A 20836-nucleotide genomic window follows, 5' to 3' on the forward strand; every position below is an offset into this window, starting at 1 on the left:
GGAGCAGTAGACATGAGGGTAAACAGCTGGGAAGACTTTCTGACAGAGAAAAGAGGTACTTCTACAATAGGATTACGAAGGGCAAAGGCCACATCCCCCTTGGTGGCCTCCCAGCCTGGCAGAGACCCTTCAGTGGCTGTTGCAGGACGATGGCCAACACTTCCAGAAAAGCTCAGCGAGCGGGGGCTGCTGGGAATCCTTGCAGCTCCAACCGAAAAAAGAAAAACCTGGTCCCGGAGCCCCCTTGTGGCCATGTGGAGGCAGGACAGGCAACTCAGCCTCCTGCCGCCCCAGCCCTCAGAGCCCGGGAGCAGGGGATGTGGGGGGCACTGACCCAGGGGAGGCCACCCCTGGCGCCCCGCCTTCGGAGAGAAGCCCAATCTGTAGCCCTGAGCTCATCACACCCACCAGCTAATCCCAAGGACACGGTGAAGACAGAGACCAGAAGGGCCTCTGCAGGTCTCAGGCAAGGGCTGACGCAAAACCGCAGGGGGACACCCAGTGTCCCACACCCCCACGCACAGCCACTCACAGCCCTGGCTCCCGGATGTAACAGGGCACACAGATCTGTCCACGGAGAGGATGCCTCCCTGCCGACCCTCTGTGATGAGGGATGGCTGGCGTGGACGGTGAGAGCGCGGTTCCCAGAGAAGGGACAATGGGCAAGGCCAGGGTAGGAGGGTGCCCGGCCTATCCTGCAGCATCAGTGGGGCCCCAAGGAGCCCATGACCACTGCGGCTCCCCCAGCGTCCATGAAGAGGTCAGAGAACAGGTACGGAGTCATCCTGTAGGGATTTGGGGTGTGTGAAGAGGAGGGACTGGGGAGAGGAAAAGGATCATAACCCTTCAGAGACCAGGCTTCCCCCCACCCCTGAATCCACAGCTTCCTTCCAGGACTGCTCCCTTTGGCCATTTGGAAGCTCTTCCAGGCATCTAACCTCAGTCCTTCCTGTTGGGGTTAGAGAGGATGTCTCCCTGGGGATTATTCTGGATTTTTGCCTCTGTTATAAACCAAACAAGTAGTTCTGAGACCTGAATTGGGGATGGATGAGAGGGAGGGAGCAGGAGAAAAGGGGGAGTCAGGTAAGACAGGTGATCGTCAGAAAGGTGATGTGTCTGACCCTCTTTCGTCCCCATCTATGAGGGAGGAGCAGCGAATGTTGGACTCCCCTTGGACGAGGCACCTGGGGTAAAGGACATGGAAGACTTCCCAGGAAGAGGTGGATGAGGACATTCTGTGAAACTGTTTTAGACGACCAGAAACTGGAAATGATAGCAAGGGAGAGAAGAGGAAGGGAAGATAGCGGGAGATGGAAAAGGGAAGTCTCTTATCCATAAAGAGAAGAGACACCAGCACAGAGAGTGGAGAAGAAAGCCACAGGCCTGAAGTGGGGACCTAAAAAAGTTCAGGATTGTTTCACGTAACAGCGCTGGGCTTCGGTTCCCTCCCCACGATGGGGGTCGTGGTGTCTGTCTGGGATCGAAGCGGAGGCAGCTCAGTGTCTGGCTCTGTCAAGAGTCAAGCACCCCGGCTTCCTCCCGACTGCAAGCAGGCAAGGGAATCAGAGTAGGAGGCAGGAGGGGGCCGCAGGACATCCTCCACCTTCCAGCTCCACGACCCATCGCTGGCTGCCCGTCAGAACCGGGGCAGGCTTAGGGGAACGGGGCTAGGTCCTGACCCCAGAGCTCCTGGACCAGAGGGGCCGGGGAATCTGGATTCTAACCAACCCCCCTGAGAACCGCTGACTTAGTCTCAAATTCTAATTTTTCAGGGCAGACAAATGAGGCCCAGAGAAGCAGAGTCACCTGCCCAGGTCACCACTGGCACACTGGAGCCCACACATGCAGGCAGGAAGGGCCTCTCACCTCTCCATACCGCCTCCGTCCCCAACTCCAGGACATCTGTTCCCGGCCTTGCCTCTCAGTCCTGCTGCGGCTGAGGCCGCCCTTCCACTCCGCAGCGCAGGTCCGGGCTCCTCCTCTTTCTTCACCGGGACCTGAGTTGGACCGGAGGATTTGAGGTCCACCCCAGCACCTAACACGGAAAATGTTGAGCAGTCATTGGTAGAATGCACGACCCCATCGGTCACTCCCTCCGGGCCTCTGTCCAAGGGGCAGAAACTACTGTCAAGTCCCTGGGGAAAGGCCAGGAGAAGACCTGCTCGCTCCTGTTCCCTCCAGTCTGAGTCCTGCAGGCAGGTGGGACCTGGACGCCCTGGCTCCCTGTCCTTCCTCAGTCTCGCTCAGGGACCGAGAGCAGTGGACCAGTTCTGCTAGGGGTCTTCCCTGGCGGGCGGCGGGGCCACTCATTCTCCAGATAAACATGTGAGGTCAGCAAACCCCTCCAGAGACCAGAGAATGTCGGTGGCATGAAAAGACCAAGGGTTATGGGTGCCTCACTGCGCCCCCTGCCAAAGGCCAGGAGAGAGATTGACCTGAGCATTGCCACTGAATGCAGGGGTGAAGTTCTGGGGGCCCCCATCCAGCCCGGCTTCTGCACAAGATCCATCCCCAGCCTGCTGTCCATCTCCGTCCTGCTCTAGACCCTCCCAGACAGGCAGGCCCCCATCTGTCAGCCTCAGGGTGCTCGTCCCCACTGAGGGTCTGCTGGAGGGCACAGAGCATGGGAAGATGGTACTGAGCCAGAGAAAGGGAGAGTGGAGCTGTCCATGCAAATTGGTCAATGACCATGCAATGTCACACGTGTGACTCTGGGTGCTGGCAGGCTGGGAACAGGTGGGATAGAGCGAGTAGGTAGAGAGTAGGGACAGCAAGAAGCAGAGAGAGAGGAGAGAAGGAGAGAGAAACCAAGGCTGATGGGACGGCGCCAAGGAAAGGAGGGCAACCTGCTTCCAGATGCCTGTTTCCCTTGTGAAGCTATTGCCCTTTTTAAAAGATTTATTTATTGAAAGATTATTACTGATTTGAGAGAGACAGAGTGCATGGGGGGAGGGGGAGGGAGAGAGAGAACGGTAAGCAGACTGCACTGAGCATGGAGCTTCACACGGCGCTGGATCTCACCACCCTGAGATCAGGACCCTGAGATCACTGCCCGAGCTGAAACCAAGAGTCCGATGCTTAACCGAGTAGGCCACCCAGGCCACCCTCAATAAGAACTCATGCAGACCTTCGTGGGAGCCCCAGCCCTTCCACTGCCCGGGGTTTCCGACGCCCTGTGGATTCCTAGAGCACCCAGGGCCCTTTCTGAAAGAGCACAGAGCACCTGACTGGGAATCAGGAGTGTGAGTTCCAGTTACACTTTGCCCCGAATGTGCTTTGTGATTCTGAGAAAGGACCCACCCTCCCAGGGCCTTAGTGGTCCCAGCTGTTAGGCAACAGGCCACACCAGGACGACTTTGAGAACCCCTCCGAATCCTCCATTGTGGGACACCACGCCACCAATGCTTAGGGATAGCATAAGGTAATGGGGGGTGGAGAGACCCTGAACTCGGAATCCGAACTCACAGATCCTCTTCTTTTACAGATGGGGACACGAGGCCCAGAGAAAGCCCGGAATGCCCAGGCTGGGAGGGGCCATAGATCCTTTGTGCTCAAAGTGCGGCCCATGTGCCAGCAGCATCGGTGCCCCGGGAGGGGCTTGTAGAAAGGTGGCATCTCGGGCCTTGCCCTAGACCTCCCGAACCAGCATCTGCATTTGAACAAGATCCCCAGGTGATGCGAAGTGTGAGAGCGCTGTGCCAGCAGATGGCCAGGTGTGTGCGTGTCATACGGAGCTGGACAGGGCTCAGGTGGAGGCTTGGCTCCTCTGCTTACCCGCTGAACTTCTGCAAAGTGGAGACGATCACACCTGTCTCACAGGGTTCTCCCGAGGGTGAATGCCCGTGCCCCCGAGAAGCACTTGGCCTGTGGTCAGCCCTCGGGCAGCAGTGAGAGGAGGGGGGCTAGGGCTCTCACCACGGTAGCACACCCTGCGCTCAGAGCCTGGAGCTTCCTCAGGACAGCCTCGTTACCTGCTCACGGTGTGATCTTGGGCAAGGCCTTTGACCTCTCTGTGCCTGTTTCCTCATGTATAAACTGAGAGCGGTCAAGAGTGCCTCCCTTATAAGGCTGGTGAAGGATTAAGTAATTAAATGATCTGATGCATGTGGCAATAGCCACCCTACGAATGTTTTAACTGTTATTATTATAAGAGCTCCAATCTCCGGAGACCCGAGCCAAGGGAGGAAGGCCAATCTTCATCTAGCTGGGCCGTGAAGAAGCTGAGGCAGAGCCTTCCGGAAGGGGAGCCTGGGAAGGAGGGGACAGGACCACTTCCAGGAGGCAGCCACAGGCGCCGGACACTGAGCGGGCACTTGTTTGGAAGCCCAAGCTTTTGAATGGAACGGCACACACCCTGGGTCACGCCGACTCGCACACATGCACCAGTAAGAGACACAGAGCGGGAGCCCGAAGGCTCTGCCCCAAACTCACCAGGCATGTAGCTTGCCCTCTCAGGGCCTCCACCTCCTCCTCTGAAGAAAATCAGACCACTAGACAATCTCTGAGTCCCTTCTGGCCATCACACGCTGAGTCGGTGGTTCTGGTACATTCTAAACCATAAGCCTGCCCCGTACATGTCACAACATGGGCAACGGACAAGATACCCTCCTCCCCACTTCCACCCTCACACACAGAAAGGCACAGGGGCAGGAGGGAAGACCCCAGGAATCAACCTGGCCTTGCCCCAGACACACAGCCACCAGGTTCTCCCCACCACCCTCCTTGGCCCCTTATCTCGGCAGGGCCAGGGAGCTGGGGGACACCCCTTCCTGCACACCACAGAGTCCGGGCATCTGCTGCCCCCTGCTGGCCAGAGAGGGGATGGCCGCCTGGCTGCGGAGCCAGGCCTAGGGTCTGCGCTGACGGGACATCCAGCATGCACCCGGTCCTTAGAGCCACCTTTCCCCTCGGCCGCTTCCCTTCCAAGATCCTGGTGAACGTCGTGAGGAGAAATTAGAAGAAAGCCCTCTGGTGCTCCCAGATCCCTGGGCAGGAAGGAAAACTGGAACAAACACACTGATCTTTATTATATTAACAGACAGGTAATATGAGCCAGGCACTGTCCTAAGTGCTTTACACATACTACTCCATCTATCCTCTAAGACAGGTACTAGCACTCTTCTCCATTTCACAGGTGAAGGGAGTGAGGCAGAAAAGTCTCTGAGTTACCCAGACGACGGGCTCATGGGGGCAGGGCAGGGTGGGGGGTGTGCCAACGTTCAGAGGGGCCGAGAGGGACCAAGCAGAGGTAGACACATGGACATGGCTACAGAAACATGGAAGAAGAGGGGGCAGGGAAGGGGTGAGGAGACAGCAGGATGGCCAGGAGAAGGAGGAGAGGGAGGCGGGCTCCCCTTTGACCCCAGGGCCCCAAAGATGCTATCAGGCCAGACCCAGGCCGGAAAATCCTTCCTGGATCCCTCCACATTCCAGCCTCAGCCGGGCTGGTTTTACAGCCTCGCGGTGCGGCCGGACACTGTTTATGGCAGCCCCATTCTCCAGCTCTTGTCTCCAGGCCCCAAAGGCATCTGGCCGGGCTGAGGGAGGCTTGTGGGGGCAGGAGTCCCCCGCCCAGCCTCCCAACCCCTCCTTTGAACCCTGCTGGGTGCCGGAAGGAGGGGGTTGGGTGGGCGCCACAGGGCCCCTTCCAGGCTCCTTACTGCATGTCTGGGGGAGGAGGCCGACCCCCACGCACGGCCCACCTCCCAAGGGCCACTGAATCCCAGCTCTGCGGTTCCTTGCTTGTGACCTTGGGCATATGCCTTAACATGATTCAACCTTCCCAAGGCTCAATTTATCCTTCCGTAAAATGAAAATACTGGTACCTCATGCTTTTTTTGAGAAATTGACGTATTATAAAGTGCCAGCCCCAGACTGTAGCCAATATGATCAACTACTATAGAGTTTGTAAATAAGGCAGAAACTAAAGATTCCCACCCCAGTTAGTGGTCCTAGAGATTTTCCACTCATTCTGCCCCAAGCCAGTCCCTAGGCTGCAAGCTTCCTCTGTCCCACCTCTCATCTCCCTGGGCGCCACCTCAGACCCCTGGGCCTCCACACCCTTCTGCCTGGGCTTGTGTGTGTTGCCCTCTGCTGGCAATGGGGAGAACTGCACACTCCTCTCCCCTCCGCCGCTGAGAAACCCCAGGCCGGAGGTTGTCTCCAGCTTTCCAAGTGTCTGGGACAAGACACCTCCTTTACAGCAGTGTCCCAGCCTGACCTAGACTGGGGACAAGAGAGGACATGGAGAAAGAAGAATGTCTGTGATGCCCCCAAAGACATAAGGAAAGGGGGGCTGCTAGGGGTGGGAGGAGGCTGCCCCCCCTCCCCAGCACACACACATACACATGGGGGTTGGAAGAGTTTAATTGAGTCTGTCTGCAGGCAAGATAAAGACTCTGGCAGAGCTGGAGCTGGTTCCCTGGAGTGTCTTCCAGATAATGCTCAGAACCTGGCTGAGACGAACAACTCCTGGGGATAATCGGCAGGGAAGAGCAAGGAACCCGCCTCCTCCGCTCTCATTCCTGCCCTCCCCGCTCCCCCAGTCCCAGACAGCCGGAGGGGTGCAAGTCAGACAAGAGGGAGAACTGGTAACTCTGTCTGAGACTGGGCTGCCCTCCCCTTCCTGACCCCAAGGTGCTGAGGGGCCCCAGATCTCTCCTCCCCTGCTCACTGAGTGGCTTCATGCAAAGGTGTGTCGATCTTGGGGTACTTTGGCAGCTGGACCTTTCCTCAAAGTCACGAGCAACAAGTCCTTGAGCAATGTCAAGGGCTGCAGGGCTGTGGTCACCTCTTTCTGTGCCCCCAGACCCCCCGGTGGGTCTGCACTCCCCCTCCAATTCCTTTCCCACCCATGGGCCCCTCCTCAACACCACCACCACCCCCCAGCCACCAAGAATTCCAAACAAGAGGCTGGTTCCAGGCCCCGTGTTTGTGTTTATCTCAGGACAGGCTCTGTCTTGTCAGAAGCTGCCCCTGCGCCTGACCCCCTGCCCTGCCCCCAGAGTTCTGCAGAGAGCATACACTGAACAGGGATGTGCCACGGACAGGCCCTCTAGGGGCCGGGGCTGGAAGAGGATGGGGGTCCCTAGTCTCATAGCAGCCTGCACCCCAACCAAGTGGGCTGGGCACATAAGCCCTCTTCTCCCGGAAGGCCTTCTCAGGAGCCAGGTTGCCCCTCTAGCTTGTTTCTCTTCCTCGGTAGGTATCCCTACATTCAGCCTCCCCAGGCCAGGAGTCAGAGCCACCGCCACCCCCCTGCAGAGTTCCCTCTCAGCCCCAACATCTCCTCAAGCAGCAGGGTCCAGGGAATCAGTCCCAGGCCCTCCCTTCCCCTGTGCCCTCTCAGAGTGGGGCCTTAGGGAAGGGCCTGCAATGAGGGGCCCCAAGCGGAGGAATAAACACACAGCACATGGGAAAGAGACTGCAGATACAGAAATGAAACTGACCCCAGGCAGGTCATAAACAAAGCAGGACCTTCTGTAAATAAAGAGTGAAATTCACCATAAACAGAAAGTGAAATGGGCTATAATAGAGGGTTGCCTAAAAACAGGATCACTGACCCCTCCCCCAGGGAGTGGTGAAGGGAAGAGGACCTGGGAGCACCTGACTTGGGAAGAAAGAGGCCTTGGGAGAGGGACAACATGAGGAAGAAGAGCTTGCTGCTATCTGAAGGGGCCCCACACTAGGTTATGAGTTGATAGGATCTCTACACAGCAAGCAGACGGAGACGATACTTACCGCGTCAAGGGCAAGTGTAATCTGCCACCACTTCACCTTCCCTTTATCCTCCCATCTCCCCTCCTCCAACCCCATGGGGCAGTGCACTGAGACCCAGGGAAGAGCCAAGGGGAAAGATTCAGAAGCTGGGCCCACTCCAAACGTCAAGAGAGAGAAGGTCCTGAGTGGGGGTAGGTTGTGTGGGAAAGAGGGCACAGCAGGAACCATCAGATGCCCCAGCAAGAAGAAAGGAAGGAATACTGGAGCTGGCAGCCTTCCAAATCCAGAAGTAAAGAGCCATGTCCATCCCCCCTCCCTCTTATCTTCTGACTTTGTCTTACTTTGTCCTTCCTCCCTCCTCCGGTCTCTCCCTCCTCTACTTCTCCTTCGCTCTGGTGGCGTCTACACCATCCCAAAGCATCAGGTTCAAAGGCGAAACTTCGATTCAATCCCAGCCTTGCTCTTCTAGGTCACCTGACCAGGCAGACTGAGACTGTTGGACATCTGGCCCAGTTAGGACTGGCCTCTGTCTCTCTGACTCCCCACCATGTCCACCCTATTCTCGCCCTGTCCACACACACACACACACACACACACACTTGCAAGTGCAAGGTCTCATTTCCCTGTCACCTCTGTGGCACATCCCCACCTCCATGTCCTGCGGCGGGCTGAACCCTGGAAGTCAAGAGGGGAAAGAGGAAGTTGGTGCCTCCCCTTGTGAAGGGATCCAGGTAGACCCTGTTCTGTTCCTGATCTCTAAGCATGGGTGTGAGGGGAGGGCGAAAAATGGGGCCTATAAACCTTTCTAAACCTTCCCAGGACCAGGAGAAGGTCCAGATGCTGCCAGACCCTAGAGCCATAACCTGCTCCACCACTGCCCCCGCCACCACCACCACGCAATTACTATTCATAGTGCACAGCTGGGTGATTAATGACCTGATTAATAATTACTCAGGCTAATAAAATAATTAATTAATTTGGCAAGCCATTATTTATCTGTTCATCCTCAGCCTGAAACTCTGCAACTAGGAGTTTGGGAATCTCCCCTCCAGGCTCTTTCAGAAATGTGCTCATTAATATGGGCCGGAAGGGGGGGGTGGGTCTTCTCCATCCTGAGACCCTCCCAAGGTAGGAGAGGAGAGGGCCTGAGGGCTGTCTGCGAATGCGGATGAAAGGGCTGCACAGACTGACCTGGCAACCTCGAGCCCTGGAAGGCGCTGACCAGGGAGGTCTGGGGGGTGGGGTGGGTTATACTTTTTTTGGGGGGGAACAACAGGGAGATTGGGGGGGCGGGTAGCTGAGCACCCAGGTTTGGGGAATTCAGGGATGTGTTCTCTCCAGCAAATGATTGATGACACCATTTTCAACAAATGATCTTTATCTCGCCTCTTGTCTCCCAAATTTATGATTGTGCCCCCAAGCCCCAGGCTAGACAAGCAAGGACCCGGTGAGTTCTGCAGTGGGGGTGGACTGACTTGGCGTGGGGTCCAAGAATAAGTGGGGTGTCTCAGGGTCTCTGCAGGGGCGGAGAGGCCTCCCCCGACCAGCTGTTTCTGGGCCCTTGAGGAACAGAGCTCTGCACAGAACTTCGATTTGAGTCTCCAGAATCTGGAGGGTCTGGAGCACCGCCCTCCCAGTAGAGAGGGGAGCAAATAACAGGGAGAAAGTAGGGGCAGCTGATCTCCTGGGGTTGGGAAAGGAAGCAGAAGCCCACCCCAGTGGTGAGGAAAGATGACTGGCTGTCTGGTCGGTCCATAAACAGGCAGAGCTTTCCCTGCCGTGTTCCAGGCCCACCGGCAGAAACAAGACACGGATCCTTCAGGTCTGGAGGGGCCGGAGCACCAGTCATCCACGAAGCAGATGTGCCAACATGTACACGCACACATAAAACCAGCCCTTGCCCCGGCGGGGCTCAGGTACTTGTGTGTGTGTGTCTGGGGACGGGGAAAGTACTTGTACATGCCCTGGGGTAAGTACCATAAAAAAGAGGTGTCTATAAAACCCATGGGAGCACAGAAACATTCCGCCTGGGGTGTCAGAGAAAAAAGCCCCAGAGAGGGGGGACGTTTGAACTGGGCTTTGAGGAATGAGTAGCAATTTGCCAAGAGAAAATGGAAAGTATGAGCAAAGGTACGAAAGAGCAGGAAGTGTTTGGAGAACTGTGAGCAGGGAGGCAAGGGGGTTCCCCGATGAGACAGGAAGCCAGACTGCAAAGGACGAAGGTGCCCAGAGCAGGAATCTGGACCCTTCCTTACAAGCAATGGGAAGCTACTAGAGGTTTAAGTAGGAGGGTGACCCGCACTGACTGGTTTTAGAAAAAGAATATGGAAGGTGCAGAGGACAGAAGGTGGGCAGAGGGTCCCGTTAGAAGGTTGAGCGTGTCTAGGCTGGGAGATCCCGAAGGACTCTCAGGTCGGGACCAGGCAGTAGCCAGGGAGCTGGGAGCAGGCAGGTTGGATTCAAGCCTCCGTAAGTCATGTGAAGGCTGTAAGCATGAGGCTGCTAAGATTTTCCTTAAGACCCACTGCCTTCTTTCCAGCGTGCCTGCAGAGATGGGCAGAAAAACTGGGACTTTAATGACCCCACACTTCCAGGGGGTGGGTTGGAACAGGACACTCCTCCAGAGAGCTGAGCAATTGAGGCAGTTAGAGGCAGGCCTGGCTGGAGTGTCGGACGTCTGGCTTCCGTCCGGCTTCAGCAGAGGGGCGTGGCCAGGAGGACAGATATGCTGAAACCTGCCCAAGTGGTGGCCACAGAGGAGGGGGCCGCGCGGCGGTGCCCCCAGTGGCCAGCAGAGGGCGCGCGGGAAGCGGGACGGACAGAGGGAAGGCTGCAGCCAGCGGCCGTGAGGACCTGGGCGCCCTCTGCTGGCAGCCGGGTCTGGCAGCCGCGACTTGGGACTCCTACAGTGGGGTCCCCTATCCCAGGCTTCTGGGGCCGCGCCCAGAATCCCGCAGGAAACTAAGGTGCCGCCCTGGAGAATCGGATCCTAGGTCTGGGACAGTCAGCTCTAAGCGGCCACTCGTCTCATTCTTGGGGTCCCTGTCTAGCTAGCATCACTAACATTTGGCTCTCCAGCTTTTGCTTTGATTGCCTCCGGGACTTAGCACCTCCGAGAGCCTCGGCATGCGTGTGTGAATATGGGTGTACCCATGCCTATGCGCGCCGTGGCTGCGTGAATTAAACTCCCACAGCTCACCATTTGCACACAACGAAATGGTATCACTTCCATTACCTCACAAAGTCCTCCTTTCAATCACCTGGGAAGTGAAGGAGAGAGGGCAGCCCCATTTCACAGATGGGGAAATGGAGGCTTCAAAGCGAGGTCACACGGTTAGTAAGTGCAAGACCTAAAACCAGGCCTCCACCCCCAGACTATATTTGGTGTCCCTACTATGTGCTAATCAAGGTGTGGTCCCCGTTCACAGATGAAGGGTCACCCAGGGAACTGAATGAGAGGAGCGAGAGGACTCCCGTCCGGCTGGCGCGAGCAGCGCGAGGCTCCTGAAAGAGCCCTCCCCTAGGGGTACAGAGTGGACATTTCAGGCAGTGCCCTGAGCGCCCCAAAGTGGTGGGCGGGCAGGTGAGGTGCCGCGGGAGCACACGTGCAAATCTTGGAGGAGGTCTGTGCCACCAGCGTGAGACTCGGGCTCATCCAGACACAGTTCGCCCCATCTGGCTGGGGATGGGCCCCCAGCAAGCCCCGGGCGGGGGCGGGTCGCGAGACCACCCAGGAGTCTGTCCCGGTGGGCGGGACAGACTGAGAGCACCTGGTGGGACGCTAGAGCCCCACAGCTGCCTCCATGGGGGAAGGAAAGTCGCCTTAGCTAGGTTTCTGCTACCTGCTTCTAACCTTTAACTTTCTGTATTTTCTCTCCTGTCCCCACCACCCCTGACAGGGTTTTCAGGTAATTCGCCTCCAGACCCGAGAACGACGTCATCATTCCCTTCCACTACTACAATTCCCCGTCTGACTCCAACTGGGAAGTCCTTCTTGGTGTCTGACCACTATTCCTCCTGCTGCATGTGCAGCTAACCTAACAAATTCTGTCCTCACGGAAGAAAGTGAGTGCTTTAACTTTCCTTCCCTTAGCTAAACAATGCAAACCTCGTGTCCTTTATCCACGCTGACATCCCATCTCTCCATCCTGACAAGGCCTTCTTTTAGGGATCCAGTTCTTTTCTCCTGCCTTTCATTGTCAAGGTAATTCAAGGTTGTTTCTGATTGGCTGCCCCATCCCTTCCAATTTCCCCATCTCAGTACAGGACCTCCCGAGCTGTACCGCTATCCAAGTCCCATGCGCCAGGGCCCATAGATGGCCTCAGTTTCCCTGGTAGGGAGTTGCCCCGCCTCTACGGAGCTCTCCAGTTTTGTGAGGGTCCGGCTCAACCGCATCTAGGTCCTGCCGTCCCTCCTCCAGCTACTAAACAGGACACGGCCACATTCGTTCATCTCAAAAACATTTCTTGAGCGCCTACTCTGTGTCTGGCTTGAGTTCCTCGCTTCGACTCCCAGCCCTCTGGCCGCTCCCTTGGCTTAAAGGAAGCAGCAGGAGATCCAGGAAGGCCGATCTCCAGTCCGTGGCGCGGGGTAAGAGAGCTGAAGGTCGTCCGCGATTGGATCGAGCCACCGGGGTAGGGCGGGGTGGTCGGACGCCTGCGGGTCTGGTGCTCGGGGACCGCAGAGAGGACACTGCGCCAGGCGCCCCCGCCAGCGCTCGAGCCGGGCGCAGGATTTCCCATTCTTGGCGCAAGGAAGACCCCTTGTGGCTGCCGTGGGGAAAGCCAACAAGGAAAGGGGGCTAGAGCGGAGAGAGGACAGTCCCTTCCAGGTCTAGCCTGGGGTAGAGACCTGTTCCCTGGAAGGGCTTGGTGGCTAGCTGTGCCCAGCAATTCTTTACCCCATTCCACACCCTCAAAAGCCAACTGGGATTTCGGGAATAGAGTCTTCTCTCCAAATCACGAAAAGAAAAACAAACAGTAGCAAGTGTGACCGCGGTTAGACTTCAGGAAGGAGTTCTCTAGAAGCGGATGGGAAGCAGGAGGACAGATCGCAAAAAGGGATGAAAGAAGACAGGCTTTCCGACCCTCCCCTCCCCTGGCGTGGGGAGAGGGACATCTCTGAGGCCGGGGTGGGTGCGGGATTATCAGCCCCCGCCCAGTGGCTGCTTCCCGTTCACAGTGGGAAAAGCCCCAGCAGCAGGGGGGCTCAGGTGGTGTCGTCGCTGCCAGGGGCCGCTCTCCCCGCAACTTAGGCTGGGTGGGGGGGTGCGCAAGGTCACCATGGGGACGGGGAGGGGACCCCATGTTCGTCACAAGCGCCCGTCAGGGTCGTGAGATGGGACCTGGGCGGGGAAGATGCCCCCCCCCCCCATACCCTGTCTGAACTCCTTTGGGAAGCGGAAGAGCGCTTACGTTGCGCAGCCCTAACGACTAGGCGCGGGCAGTGTGGATTTGCATATATTTGCATACCCAGCTGTGCACAGCTGCATCCGGCTTTGGGCCACGAATTCGTGGCGGGCGGCTCCGGGCAAGCGGGCCCCACGCGGGGCGGGCGCTCTCTCCGCGCCTCTGCGCTGCGCCTGTCACGCCCCGGTGCGGGCGGGTTCTCACGGCGCCCGGAGCCGCGGCCGCCGCAGCCCTGCCCTCCGCACCTGCCCGGCTCGCGCCGCCTTCTGGGCATCTGTGTGCCTCGCGCGGCCGCAGGCCAGGCCTGAAACCCCCCAGGGCCCAGTTCCTCCGTCTCCCTGGGACTCGACCCGGTCATTGTCTCCTGAACGTATTCACCTTTCTCTGATGCCTCGGAACAGGGGCTTCCGGTCGGATTTTCCTGCCAGGACTGGTGTGTAGCCTCCTGGGTGGTAGTCCTGCCTCTGGGGGTCCCCTGCTAACCAACAGGTCTAATCATGGTCAACAGCTTAAAACTGTGGGCTCCCTAGGCTTGCAGAGGAAAGCTTATACTGTTCCCTCTCGCCAAGGAAAACCCCTCACATTCTGCCGGCATCTTTCTGGCTTTAGCGCTGTCACCGGCTTTGTAGCCAGACCCAGGCACACAGCAGCCTCGCTTGGGTTACACCAAACCGCACATGCATGAAGCTCCCGTGAGCTCTCTCCATTCACCCGGCGTTTCCTGTGCCTTGTGTCCCTGGACTGCCACTCCTTTTTGGTCCAAGCACCCCTAAGATCGTGAGAGGCGAGAAACCAGGAGGATGAGTGGCGAGCTGGTGCGGGGCGAGAGCACTGGCCTCAGGAGTCAAGAGATTTAGGGTCAAACTCTGGCGCTGCATGACCTTGGAAAAGCAACTTCCCCTCTCGGAGGCTCTCTCCTCAAGTGGGAATAATGAAAATATTATTGACCACTTAATAGGGACTTCATAATGATTGAACGAAATAGTTGATGAAATGCTTACTACGTGTCATTCCAGGCAGATGACGTGAGGACCCATCTTGCCCGTTTCCCTGGGGAGAAGGGCACCTCCACTGAATGGTCCTCACCGAGAAGCCTAAAGGATCGGGGGGTTTCCAGGGCTCGAATTTCACCAGTATGCATTCTGCAAGACCCTGTGGGACAGCAAGACACTTCTCCCACAGGGTGGGTGGTCAGACCTGCTTGTGGGCTTACTGCTCTTCCCTCGATGGCTACCAGGGGGCAGCACAAACCCCCAAATCACCTCAGGCTGCCTACCAGATAGCCACAGGGCCATCTCTGGAAAACTCTGGAAAACTGAGTCCTGATCCCCAGCTCCCTCCCGTTCTTACCGTCCCCTCCCTGGCACTTCCTGGTGTCCTCCCCCACCCCTCCCCCCATCCCCAGTGCTCCTGCTTCTTCCTGTGGCTTTGTGCTCCCTTGGCCAATTTACAGCAGGCTCTCCCAGGCCCCTTAATTGCCCAGCCTGCCCTTGCTTGTCAACAGTCTTGCCTTGAGCAGGTACCCCAGCGTGGGGGGAGGGGCACAGGCAAAACCTCTGGGAACAGAATACAGTGGGGAATTCTGGGGAAGGCAGACCTGGGTTCCAGGCCTGGCTCTTCCATTAATCAACTGACAGCTGGGCAGATCCCAAAGGGCCGAACTCTGAGTCGTGAAGTGTAAATGCATTCAGTGCAGGAAAGCTCCAGTTCACTGGACACTTGTCTTATCAAACATTGGTCCCTCTGACTCTGATGACAAGACCCTTCATTCTTTTTTAAAAATATTTTATTTATTTTAGAGAGAGAGTGAGCAGGGGGAGGAGCAGAGGGAGAGGGACAAGCAGAGTCCACTCTGAGCATAGAGCCCAGCGCAGGGCTCGATCCCACAAGCCCGAGATCATGACCTGAGCTGAAACTAAGAGTTGAATGCTTAACCAACTGAGCCACTCAGCCGCCCCCAAGACCCTTCATTCTTTTTTCTTTTTTTTTTTAAGATTTTTATTTATTTGACAGAGACAGACAGCCAGCGAGAGAGGGAACACAGGCAGGGGGAGTGGGAGAGGAAGCAGCAGGCTCCCAACAGAGGAGCCCGATGTGGGGCTCGATCCCGGAACGCCGGGATCACGCCCTGAGCCGAAGGCAGACACCTAACAACTGCACCCCCCAGGACCCTTCATTCTTAATGCTGACTCTATCCCCCCAAGAGATGTAGTCTGGACCCAGCTTCACAGCAGAGAGCAGAGTGCCCAACAAGGAGGGAGTTCATATAGGGCTCCAGCCTACCCCCACCTATAGAGCTTCGACTGGGCATTTTCTGGGGGAGACAACCAGTGACCCCGTTAGCTTACAGGAGGCTATAGGTACGCATGTGTGTCAGGGATTATGACATTCCTCGAGGCTGGGCACCACTGGAATGCCCTGCCCTCCCCTCCCACTCCCCCAGACAGGAGGACTTGCTGAAACTGTCTCTGCTAAAACTCTCATCACCTTTTTTTGGTGGTGGTGGTGTCCAGGTCCCTGGATACAACCAAGGTCCCTCCCTCATGTAGTGCCTTTCCCCCACTCCCTATCCATAGCTCACCTTTCTTACCTTTGCTTTCTCTTTCCTTTTCCTCTCCCCTTATGCACCCACCCTTTCCACTCCCATTTCCTCTCTCCTTTCTTGCAAGCTTGGTTTCTTCCTTCTTACCCTCCAGAAATCCTATCCTTTCTCCATCTCAAATGCTTTCCCCTGCTCTCCTCAGGGAGCTCTCCATCACCTTCCTCCAATTCCCCCACTTTGTCCTCTGTGCTTCCCCCATGAGGGCCTGAATGATGTATGAGCCACTTTTTTGGAGATCCCAAACTCAGAAACAGACTTCTAGTGTTTCAAGGGATATAATGCGCAAACTCCACTGCAGGGAAAGCCTCAGTGATAAGGGTATTGAGACCAGGACAGTCCCAGGCCAAAAGCAGGAGGGCAGGAGGAAGGCCTGTGGCGCTGAGGCCAGGAGGTGGTCAGACAGTCTGGCAGTGAAGGTCCTGCCAACTGTTGGTGTTCTCGGTGAGTTTCACCGCTGCTGGTGATGACCAAGGCAGGTCCGGTCTCCCTTGATGTCATATGTCATTCTTTAAATTATGTTCACATCCTTATTCACTGTTCATCCTTCACGAAGTCTGCAATGACCACCCCCCAAGCAGTAACTATGTCTTAGACCATGAGCTCCCGAAGGCAGGGATGACGTGGAGCCGCCCATCAGTAAAGCTCTTGGCTTTGAGAACTCTGCAGGATCCTCAGGAGGAAGCAAAGGAAGGCGAGTGGATACAGGTGAGACAGAAACAGTTGGTGTGCAGAGAGCTCTGGGGTCATGAGCCTTATCACAAGCAGTAGCTGAAATTATGACAGTGGATGGACCATGTCCGGAGTAGGAAACAGTGTAACGAGAACACGAGCTGAGAAGGGAAACCTCGGAACTGCCACCATTTCAGAGGTAGAAGGCCGAGATAGAGCAGCCAGAGAGGTAGGAGGGGGCCTTGCGGACCAGGGATCCTGCTAGAATCCATAGCTGGTACCTTCATGACCATTTTAAGCAGTGACTATTACAGGGGCACCTGGGGGGTTTAGTCAGTTAATCGTCTGCCTTGGCTTGGCTCAGGTCAAGATCCCAGGGTCCTGGGCTCCCGCTGGGGGCGGGGGGGGGGGGGGAAGAGTCTGCTTCTTCCTTTCCGTCTGCCCCTCCCCTCCTGCTCCTGCCTGCACACTCTTTGCGCGCTAGCTCTCAAATAAACAAATAAAATCTTTAAAAAAAATAAAAATAGTGATTGTTACGAATATATAGTGCTATGGAACTATTTTATAATGTTAAGTGAAAAAAATACAAAACGGTATACACACTACATAAAAACAAGAATTTGTCTCATATGGACAAAATCCGGTCAGGCACATAAACATAAAAATATATTAATTGGGGCACCTGGGTGGCATAGCGGTTAAGCGTCTGCCTTCGGCTCAGGGCGTGATCCCAGCGTTATGGGATCGAGCCCCACATCAGGCTCCTCTATATATTAATTGTATCAACATGATAGAATTACACTTTTTCTAATTTTTCCTTATATCAGTTTTATTATAATAAAAGACAAAATATTTTGTGAAAAATGAAATTATTACTCAGTATTTGATGTGAGTCCCCCGCCCCCCTGACCGCAAAACTGATACCCAGAGGGGGAAATGAATTTACCCAGTACCACACAGCCCGACTTGAACTTTCACCTAACGATTTTTTCCCAGTGCCTGGGCTGGTGCTCTGGCGAATTCTAGAGCGAGCTCGTTTGTGGGCTTCTGTTGCTTCCTAACCGCTCCGTCCACACTTCGTCCTGCCATTCTTTGTGCCTTTGGCCTTCCAACATGCTCACTGGCCTTCCAATAGCATGCTGCCCCTGAGGCCCTCTCTGGCCTCCCTGCCTTTCCACCTGAACAGACACATTGCCTGCAATTTTCTGCTTCTGATCTGTATGGCTGTCCTGGTGCAGAGCTAAGAACAGCTTTTGTTTGCCTCTATGAATGACCTCTTCCTCTTGGCCCGGAGAAGCCCACAAAGCACCTTTCGATCATAGTCCTAAATGACCTGAGGATCTTCTGCTACCTTGAATTACCTAGACCACTGCTTCCCCTCCATTACACTCAACTTGGACTCAATGCGGTCTAATAGATTCATATGAGCACGAATGTATAGTGAGAGTTATTTCCGAATTCTCATATACACACAGACCTGCCGTTTCTCTGGGAGGAAGGGGGCTGTTTGCCCCCTCTCTTCTTGGGTGACAGCAACAGCTAATCAGTTGTGCATGAATCTTTAATGCGCATTAGGGCATCCCCTCTGCAGCCAAGGAGACACCTGTCTGGCCAGCCCTCAATCTCCCCTCCCCCTACATATTCGCCCGGTCAGCTCCCTGACACCACCTGAAGCAGGACTGGGGATCGAGGGAAGAGAACATGAGGATTCCAGGCCCTCCACCCCCATGCCAGGGCAGAAATTGAAGCCATTCAGGATGCTGCAGAGGGCCCCCTGAAGTAATCAAAAATATATTTTAGATTTTCAGAGCACTCATCCAGTTCAGAGCAAACTATTCTAACTCAGAACACATGAGGGTAGACGCTAAGTTGACTCATTGCCCGGAGCTCTTCAGAAGTGACGTGCCAGCCGGCTGTGTCCGGGTGAAAAAGACATCATGTCTGGCCACGGCCCTCGCATCGGGGCTTGCGCGCGCACACACATCCCCTGCACAGCATCTGATTTTTCCGAGCCTCTCATCTCCCATCCTTCCTCATTTCATTCCATTCTCCCAGGTCCTCACAGGGGCAACCTTGTACCTCCTTCCCTCTCTCTTCCACGTCCTCTATCCAAGCAGTGGCGTCCCTAGCCACACCTGACCCAGCTCCTTAATCCAAACCGGAAACCCTCTTCTCTGCTTTGAGTGAAAAAAGCCAGGTGGGGATAATACACCCAACCCCTGCTCCTCACCTCCCTCTATCAGCTGGGCCTGCCTTTTAGTGGTGGAGGAGGGAAGCAGGGAAATGGTTTCTACCTGCCCCATGATCCCTTAGGTTGATGAATGGGGCAACAAGACAGCCCCTCCACCCCCACCCCGACCCCCTGCAGAAGGAAGTTTTTATTCCTATGCTAAAAGGGAGCAACAAATTCAGACAGAAATAAGGATGCAATTGGTTTAGCTGAACAGCAACACCTCAGACTCCAATCACCTCAAGGAGGGTTATGAAATTATGGTTAAGAATCCCTGTTTAGACATCATTGCTGAGAGAATCAGCAGGGCTGAAGGTGGAGAGATGCTCCGATTCCCCAAGAGGAGAAAGGGGAGGAGGAAAAAAAAATCTGTACTTTCCTTTCCCTCTCAATTCCTTCCCGTGAGCCCTCTTATTACCTGTCTATTACTATAAACATGGACATAAAAACAGGGGGAAAGGAACTGAGAAAGGACATGAACAGGGAAGAGGCAGGAAGGGCAGAGAAAAGATGGAAAGAGGGAGCACCCTTTGTATTCTGGTCTCAAAGCCAGAGAGATTTTCCCCATCCTTGGCAGCACTCGCTAGGAGCAGGTAGGCCAGCCTTGCCCCCTGCCGGGAGCATCCTGGTGGTGCTTCCCCCGCTCCCCCACCTCCCAGCTCCTTGCGCAGATAAGACTGAAAAGGGGAGGCAGGAACTAGAGGAGGGAGGTACTAGAGGAGGGGTGGTGCATGACAGGACAAAGGGGCAGAGTCAGGCCCAGGTCTCTGGGAGTTGAAACATAAGGCAGCAGAGGGTTCCAGTGCGGGCAGGGGAATTGGGGAACAGGCAGCATGGAGGTGCTGCGTGGTGTTGGAAATGGCAGGAAGGTAGGGTTCACCCTGTGCATAAGCAGCACAGGCAAGGGCTTCAGTACACCTGCCCTCCTCCCCCGCGCTGCAGATCTCACCTGCTCCCACCCCCACCCTTGCTGCAGACACAGAAGCAGAATCTCCTCGCTGCAGCCTGCAGCAGCTGGGGCCCCGTCCCTCAGCTCACCGCCAGCTTCTTTCCCAGAAGACAGCAGCAGCAGGAAGGGGGAAGAAAGGAAGGGGTGCAATGATAACCCCCAACCTTTTCATTTCATCAGCCCCCAGATTTATCAGCCAGCGCAATTCTCAGCCTCTCTCCCTCTCTCCCTGGCTCATAACCAAATGATCACACAAGGCTTTGCTGAGAAAAGGCATGAGGCATCGCCTCTCCCCATCTGGGAGGGAGCATCGCATTATACACAGAAAGAGATGCACCTGTTTCCAGCGGTGGCATGGGGTAGAAAGAGCTCGTAAAGAGTCCCAGATTGTTGCAAGAAAGATAATAATTTGATGGGGTTGAAATTAAATGTCCAAATTGAGGCTGCTTATGAAATTTAAAGGGGGTGGAGAGAACATGGGGTGGAGAGACCAGAAATGAGAAGAAAAAAGACAAAGAAAGAGAAAAACACACATGATATAGTAGACAAAGGGGAGAACCCATAAAAAATACAGACACACAAATAAAGACAGAAGCTAAGAGAGGAGGGAGCCGGCACCTGGAAAGCAAGATGTTACAGCTGCAGAGGGGGTGGGGGAAGCAGGAGAGCAGAGGCAGGGGAGGAGGAGACAAAGGCCTAGAAGCCACAGAGCCCAGGACCAGACCCTTCCCTTCACGTGCCTTCAGCCGTCCCTGACTTCAAGCAGGAGGGTTTTGAGTGAAAGGGTTTGTGAGGTTTCTCGGTCTTTACCTCCCCCATCCCTGCTGGAGTAACAGAGCCCCCCAGGGCCTGTGTGGCATGCTCGCAATACTAGCTGACCCCAGCCTTTGCCCTGCTTGCTCCCACATTACTCCACAGGTCACCCTCAAGCTGGCGGAGCAGGAGCAGTGTGGCGTGGCCACAGGCTGTAACGGGCTCCCCTCTGCACAAACTCACAGGCGGCAGCCCATGACACCAGGGCTCCCGCTTCCTTCCAAAGGTGGAGGCTGCCTGGGGGGCCACTGCCTGGGGGGCCGCTTCCGCTAACAGAGCACGTGCACCCGGAACCCATCTAAGCACAGACCCCCGCACTCGGTCCTCCGTTTTCCCCAGGCTGTCGGCACTGCATCGATCTCACTAGCTCTGCAGCCCTTTAGTGGAGACAAAGGGGAGGCAAAACAGCCCGGCTCCGGACTTGTCCAGCACACTGAGAGGCAAC

Source organism: Ursus maritimus, unplaced genomic scaffold (assembly GCF_017311325.1).
Source record: "Ursus maritimus isolate PB19 unplaced genomic scaffold, ASM1731132v1 scaffold_26, whole genome shotgun sequence".
Classification (NCBI taxonomy): domain Eukaryota; kingdom Metazoa; phylum Chordata; class Mammalia; order Carnivora; family Ursidae; genus Ursus; species Ursus maritimus.